We start from the raw sequence: 6,995 nt of genomic DNA, 5'->3' as shown, positions 1-6,995 counted from the left end.
TGCAAATTCCAGATGATCTGAGCAACAGGTTTTGTTTCCATGTGAAAGGTGGGTTGGTAATTGAGTTGTGTTTTCGCGTTTGCCTGAGCGATGGCCTTGGGTCGTTTGTAGGGTTGTCGATTTTCATCTTCTCTCCATCCCCACTTGGTAGCACATGAGCGGTAATGTTGGCCATGCTCGTCTTGGTTGGCATATGTGAACAATTCCCCTTTTGCTTTCCAAGTTCTTGGAGTTGTATGGGCTGTTGTGGTGTGGCTCCCTTGCTCGTCTTGGTCCCCCTCGCGCCCCTCTAGATGATACCATCGACAGGTTTTCTTTCCGTGTGAAAGGTGGGTTGGTAATTGAGTTGTGTTTTTGCGTTTGCCTGAACGATGGCCTTGGGTCGTTTGTAGGGTGGCTGATTTTCATCTTCTCTCCATCCCCACTCGGTAGCGCATGAGCGGTAATGTTGGCCATGCTCGTCCTGGGAGGCATATGTGAACAATTCCCCTTCTGCTTTCCAAGTTCTTGGAGCTGTATGGGCTGTTGTGGTGTGGCTCCCTTGCTTGTCCTGGTCCCCCTCGCGCCCCTCTAGATGATACCAGCGATAGGTTTTGTTTCCGTGTGAAAGGTCTGTTGGTAATTGATTTGTGTTTTCGCGTTTGCCTGAACGATGGCCTTGGGTCATTTGTAGGGTGGCCTATTTTCATCTTCTCTCCATCCCCACTCGGTAGTGCATGAGCGGTAATGTTGGCCATGCTCGTCTTGAGAGGCATATGTGAACAATTCCCCTTCTGCTTTCCAAGTTCTTGGAGTTGTATGGGCTGTTGTGGTGTGGCTCCCTTGTTCGTCCTGGTTCCCCTTGCGCCCCTCCAGATGATACCAGCGACAGGTTTTCTTTCCGTGTGAAAGGTGGGTTGGTAATCGAGTTGTGTTTTCATGTGTGCCCGAAGGATGGCCTTGGGTCATTTGTAGGGTTGCCTATTTTCATCTTCTCTCCATCCCCACTCGGTAGCGCATGAGCAGTAATGTTGGCCACGCTCATCTTGGGAGCCATATGTGAACAATTCCCCTTCTGCTCTCCATGTCCTTGGAGCTGTATGGGATATTGTGTGTGGCTCCCTGGCTCGTCCTGGTCCCCGTGTGCCCCTCCAGATGATACAAATGACAGGTTTTCTTTCCGTGTGAAAGGTGGGTTGGTAATCGAGTTGTGTTTTAAGGTTTGCCTGAACGATGGCCTTGGGTCATTTGTAGGGCCACCGATTTTCATCTTCTCTCCATCCCCACTTGGTAGCGCAAAAGAAGTAATGTTGGCCATGCTCGTCCTGGGAGGCATACGTGAACAATTCCCCTTCCACTCTCCAAGTTGTTGGAGATGTATGGGTTGTTGTGGTGTGGCTCCCTGGCTCGTCCTGGTCCCTGAGTGCCCCTCCAGATGATACCAGCGACAGGTTTTCTTTCCATATGAAAGGTGGGTTGGTAATCGAGTTGTGTTTTCAGGTTTGCCTGAATGATGGCCTTGGGTCGTTTGTAGGGCGGCCAATTTTCATCTTCTCTCCATCCCCACTCAGTAGCGCATGAGCGGTAATGTTGGCCATGCTCATCTTGGGAAGCATATGTGACCAATTCCCCTTCTGCTCTCCAAGTTCTCGGAGCTGTATGGGCTGTTGTGGTGTGGCTCCTTGGCTCATCCTGGTCCCCGTGTGCCCCTCCAGATGATACCAGAGACAGGTTTTCTTTCCGTGTGAAATGTGGGTTGGTAATCGAGTTGTGTTTTTGGGTTTTCCTGAACGATGGCCATGGGTCGTTTGCAGGGTGGCCGATTTTCATCTTCTCTCCATCCCCACTCGGTAGCACATGAGCGGAAATGTTGGCCAGGCTCGGCCTCGGAGGCATATGTGAACAATTCCCCTTCCGCTCTCCAAGTTCTTGGAGCTGTATGGACTATTGTGGTGTGGCTCCCTAGCTCGTCCTGGTCCCCGATCACCCCTCCAGATGATACCAGCGACAGGTTTTCTTTCCGTGTGAAAGGTGGGTTGGTAATCGAGTTGTGTTTTTGGGTTTGCCTGAATGATGGCCTTGGGTCATTTGTAGGGCGGCCGATTTTCATCTTCTCTCCATCCCCACTCAGTAGTGCATGAGCGGTAATGTTGGCCATGCTCGTCTTGGGAGGCATATGTGAATGATTCCCCTTCCGCTCTCCAAGTTCTCGGAGCTGTATGGGCTATTGTGGTGTGGCTCCTTGGCTCATCCTGGTCCCCGTGTGCCCCTCCAGATGATACCAGCGACAGGTTTTCTTTCCGTGTGAAAGGTGGGTTGGTAATCGAGTTGTGTTTTCGGGTTTGCCTGAACGATGGCCTTGGGTCATTTGTAGGGTGGTCGATTTTCATCTTCTCTCCATCCCCACTCGGTAGCACATGAGCAGAAATGTTGGCCAGGCTCAGCCTCGGAGGCATATGTGAACAATTCCCCTTCCGCTCTCCAAGTTCTTGGAGCTGTATGGACTATTGTGGTGTGGCTCCCTGGCTCGTCCTGGTCCCCGAGCGCCCCTCCATATGATACCAGTGACAGGTTTTCTTTCCGTGTGAAAGGTGGGTTGATAATCGAGTTGTGTTTTCGTGTTTGTGTGAACGATGGCCTTGGGTCATTTGTAGGGCGGTCGATTTTCATCTTCTCTCCATCCCCACTCAGTAGCGCATGAGCAGTAATGTTGGCCATGCTCGTCCTGGGAGGCATATGTGGACAATTGTGCTCCCGCTCTCCAAGTCCTTGGAGCTGTATGGGTTTTTGTGTTGTGGTGTGGCTCCCTGGCTTGTCCTGGTCCCCCTCGTGCCCCTCCAGATGATACCAGTGACAGGTTTTCTTTTCGTGTGAAAGGTGGGTTGGTAATCGAGTTGTGTTTTCGTGTTTGCCTGAATGATGGCCTTGGGTAATTTGTAGGGTGGCCGATTTTCATCTTCTCTACATCCCCACTCGGTAGTGCATGAGTGGTAATGTTGCCCATGCTCGTCCCGAGAGGCATATGTGGACAATTGCTCTCTAAGTTCTTGGAGCTGTAGGGGTTGTTGTGGTTTGGCTCCCTGGTTTATCTTGGTCCCCTTGTGCCCCTCTAGATGATACCAGTGATAGGTTTTCTTTCCATGTGAAAGGTCGGTTGGTAATCGAGTTGTGTTTTCGGGTTTGCCTGAAGGATGGCCTTGGGTTGTTTGTAGGGTGTCCAATTTTCATAATCTCTCCATCCCCACTCGGTAGCGCATGAGCAGTAATGTTGGCCATGCTCGTCCCGGGAGGCATACGTGAACAATTCCCCTTCTGCTCTCTAAGTTCTTGGTGCTGTATGGGTTGTTGTGGTGTGGCTCCTTGGCTCATCCTTTTCCCCCTCGTGCCCCTCCAGAAGATACAGGTGACAGGTTTTCTTTCCGTGTGAAAGGTGGGTTGGTAATCAAGTTGCTTTGTCGGGTTTGCTCGAATGGTGGCCTTGGGTCATTTGTAGGGTGGCCAATTTTCGTCTTCTCTCCATCCCCGCTCGGTAGCACATGAGCGGTAATGTGGGAAATGCTCATCCCCGTCCCTCTTTCCCATCCCAACGATAAGAATGTTGATAGTTTCCTCGGTGCTCCTTTGAGCCTTCGTTGTTGCGGTCCCAGATGGAAGCCCCAAAACTCCATCGTTGCATATTTCGCTATCATGCCCCTCGGTTGTTGCGAATAGAGAATTTTGATTGGGCTGGGCAGCCATTTGTGGCTCCATTGAAATTGTCTCATCGTTATATTGTTCACCTCCTGTTGGAGAGGTAAATCCCCTCTACGGATAGAGGCGATCCCTACTAGCCCAGCAAGGGTCTAGCAACAATCACACAATGCTGCTATGCATGTTCCTAATTACAATTAAACAAGAGGTAAAGAGCACCTACTTGGATTCCCGCGCTGTCGTTTGACGAAGAGATGTTGCCTTCGCTCCTTCGCTTCGACCGGTCACAATCCTCCGCGATCCCCGCGAATAGACACCTGCACACACGAAGAGGAAACAAACGCAAGCGTGAAATCTAGTAAAAGCAACCATACATCGGTCAGAAAAGATGTAATTCACATTCAACCATTGCATGTACAAATGAGAATGGAACAATAGTAGCAGTCATCTATTATTAATCAAGACAGAGAAGAGTACAACCAAATGTTCTGACGTCGGTATCCTTCTCAGGAGGGGCCAGTCAGCAAGCGTCTCAAGCATTCACCTTTGGAAATGATTCTCCCAAGACAAGAGACTCTCTCTCACACAAGCAACACAAAACAACCTTCCCTAAGCTATCAATCACTTCCACACCTAGCACACCAAATACCTATAGTAGCAGCAATCTGAGCACTATAAGCTCTATACAATCCAAGCTATTCCAAACTAGCTGCTCATGGTAATGGTGGGAGTTTATATAGGAGAAAGAGCCTCCTAAAAAGGTGGAAGGATGAGCTTATCCTTGAGGGAAGTGGTTGCAAAGAGTCGAACAGACATGCCATAGAAGGGAGTCGATACTCACAAAGCCAACAACCAAACCTGGAGTGATCTGGAAGGCTGGCTGTTGGAACAAATTCGCCCAAACAGGATCAACGCGGATTATAAGGCAACTGACGCGCTGACGTCACGCCTCGATAACTGGGAAAGTCACGTCAGCGCGACTCAATACAAAGGAGAGGTGCGCTGGCTCATAAAATGTGACCAGCGCGGAAAAGTGATGTGCTTCCGCGCTGGCAGCGCACTGAAAACATTAAGAGCTGCCGGTCAGCGCGGATATTTTAGAAACAGACGCGCTGATGAGGAAAACTTTGGAAAAATGGGTTTTGGGCCAGTTCAGAAGGCATGGACTTTGATTATTGTGAATTCTTGACACAGTAGGGCGACTGACAGGGAGACAGTGACAAATTACTGTGTAACACCTCCTTCCTATTTGGTGTGGAGGGTTTTGCTTTTCGTGTGAAAGGTGGGTTGGTAATTGAGTTGGTTTTTCGGGTTTGCCTCAAGAATGGCCTTGGGTCATTTGTAGGGTGTCCGATTTTCATCTTCTCTCCATACCCACTCGGTAGCGCATGAGCGGTAATGTTGGCCATGCTTGTCCCAGGAGGCATATGTGAACAATTCCTCTTCTGCTTCAAGTTTTGGGAGTTGTATGGGTTGTTGTGGCGTGGCTCCTTGTGATGGCTAGCCTCTTCATTGTTCGGTTGTTTATGGTGCCGGTGTCTTGTGCTTGTACTCTTTCTATGTTGGCATTGTCGGTTGAGATGCATACATTTAAGAGGGAAGTGGAAGGGTTTTGGTTATAAACCACCTACCCACCCTCTTGCTTGCTTTTTCCGTCGGGCGATGTGAGGCGCTGTTCTCCTTGTTGTAAAGTCAAGGGTTGGCATTCCTTTCAAAGTGCACATGGTTCGTGGAAATGTTAAGTCACAACGTTTATGGGCATTTTTTGTTTGAATTGTGTATGTGCCCCTGGTCCAATGGGGAGGAGGCTTGCTATGTTGATGGTGGGGGCTATTTGGAAGAAGGATTTCGAGGTGGAATGCTTCGACCTCCCTCCTTTGCGTGGAGGTGGACGTAGGGGAAACATATTCATTGTCCAGTCGGTAAAGCTGTGGGAAATCTCCTAGGTTGCTTGTACGTAGGGTACGGGGGGTGCGGGGTTGCCCGATCCCTCCTCCTGTTTGGATATGTTCTTGTATTGTGTAGCGAGATTCTTGATTTTCATTTACTTCCTTCCTTTGCCTTCGCATCGTGGTTGCCGCAGGCGGTCAAGTGATCGAGGTCCACCGTTTCTGCTGTCGCGGGTGGACTCCTAGGTGGCCTCGGTGCGTGGCGTGGAGGGTCGGGGGGCACATTTCTAAGAGAGGTTGTGGGCTTGGTTGGTCTTGTTGTTTTGTTTCCTTCCGTTTCCTTTGCATTGAGGCTGCCACAGGCGATCATGCGATCGAGGTCCATCGTTGCTGTTATCTGGGTGGACTCCTAGGTGGCCTCTCTGCGGGGAGGGTTGGGGGGCACTTGTTGTTTCAATTGTGTATGCGCTCGTGGTCCAATGGGGAGGAGGCTTGCTACATCGATGGTGGGGGCTATTTGGAAGAAGGATTTTGAGGTGGAATGCTTCGACCTCCCTCCTTTGCATGGAGGTGGCCGTAGGGGAAAATTATTCATCGTCCGGTCGGTAAAGCTATGGGAAATCTCCTAGGTTGCCTGTACGTAGGGTGCGTGGGGTGCGGGGTTGCCCGATCCCTCCTCCTGTTCGGATATGTGTTCTTGTATTGTGTAGCAACCCTCTTGATTTGCATTTACTTCCTTCCTTTGCCTTCGCATCGTGGTTGCCACAGGCGGTCAAGTGATCGATGTCCACCATTTCTGCTGGCACGGGTGGACTCCTAGGTGGCCTCGGTGCGTGGAGTGGAGGGTCGGGGGGCATTTCTAAGAGAGGTTGTGGGCTCGGTTGGTCTTGTTGTTTTGTTTCCTTCCATTTCCTTTGCATTGAGGCTGCCACAGGAAATCATGCGATTGAGGTCCATCGTTGCTGCTGTCCGGGTGGACTCCTAGGTGGCCTCTTTGCGGGGAGGGTTGGGGAGGAGGCTTGCTTTCAATTGTGTATGAACTCGTGGTCCAATGGGGAGGAGGCTTGCTACTATAGTCATCGATGGTGGGGGCTATCTGGAAGAAGGATTTCGAGGTGGAACGCTTCGACCTCCCTCCTTTGCGTGGAGGTGGCCGTAGGGGAAAATTATTCATCGTCTGGTCGGTAAAGCTTTGGGAAATCTCCTAGGTTGCCTGTACGTAGGGTGCGTGGGGTGCGGAGCTGCCCGATCCCTCCTCCTCCTGTTCGGATATGTGTTCTTGTATTGTGTAGTGACCCTCTTGATTTGCATTTACTTCCTTCCTTTGCCTTCGCATCGTGGTTGCCAGAGGCGGTCAAGTGATCGAGGTCCACCATTGCTACTATCAGGGGTGGACTCCTAGGTGGCCTCGGTGCGTGGCGTGGAGGGTCGAGGGGA

The sequence above is a fragment of the Pinus tabuliformis genome, chromosome 2_2 (assembly GCF_031772625.1).
Source record: "Pinus tabuliformis cultivar Carrire ecotype Pingquan chromosome 2_2, CPIR1, whole genome shotgun sequence".
NCBI lineage: Eukaryota > Viridiplantae > Streptophyta > Pinopsida > Pinales > Pinaceae > Pinus > Pinus tabuliformis.
Note: the sequence above shows the minus strand (reverse complement) of the source record.